Consider the following 898-nt stretch of genomic DNA (forward strand, 5'->3'; position numbering starts at 1 on the left):
AATAAGTAATTATCAATGATTCTTAGTATGATATTTCTATAAGGGTGCTCTTAGTCAGATTTAAATGACGCGCATGAGTTGATGAGCTAACTCTCCAGGGCTGCGTTCGGAAACGTTACTCAAGTGTATTCGTTGCGTTGGAGTGAGCGAAATACACATAAGTGTGAGATAAAAAGAGAGGGAGAGTACTCGAGTGACGTTTTCGAACGCAGCCCAGGGGTTTTACCGCGGCGGCCGCGGGACCAGTGATGCCAGGGTCGAAATAATGTCGATCAATCGAAGCTGCTCATACAACTCTCGATTCCCAGTGAAATACCAATGTCACGACATTTAAGAGTATCTTCGGAACACTTGTGAAAAAGATAAAATGGAAGAAAGATAAAATGAAAGAAAAAAATAGTAAGGAAGGAAAGAATATAGTAAATTGATATAAATAGAAATAAAATTTATTATGTTGTGTCTGCAGTCGACTTACGAAAGAAATACCATTTGTTGTTAAAGTAAGGGAAACTGCAGAAAACCTTATTAGTATTCGTAAACAATAACATAAAACATATAAATATTTATATGACATAAAATATATAAATGACATTACACATATAATATGATAATTATTTTATATAAGTTATTTTACATTATTAAACTATACAATATAAAATATATAATTGTAATAAAGAAATAAAGCATTTATAAATATATAATAAATATTAATTTGTGTACTAGATTTGAGGCTTTCACGGCCATTGATACAATGTCTAGATATAGCTTCCGGAATGGAGCCGTGTCTTGAATCAGCGATATGCCGACGTTTCGCAAACGTTGCAGTTTGCATCATCAGGGCTGAGAACTCTGATACTGAGCTCCCTTGGGTAAAGGTAGTCCTTATATGCCTCCCTCC

Source organism: Odontomachus brunneus, unplaced genomic scaffold, assembly GCF_010583005.1.
Source record: "Odontomachus brunneus isolate Ranch 3 - 2012 unplaced genomic scaffold, Obru_v1 Obru_scaffold_001, whole genome shotgun sequence".
Taxonomy (NCBI): Eukaryota; Metazoa; Arthropoda; class Insecta; order Hymenoptera; family Formicidae; genus Odontomachus; species Odontomachus brunneus.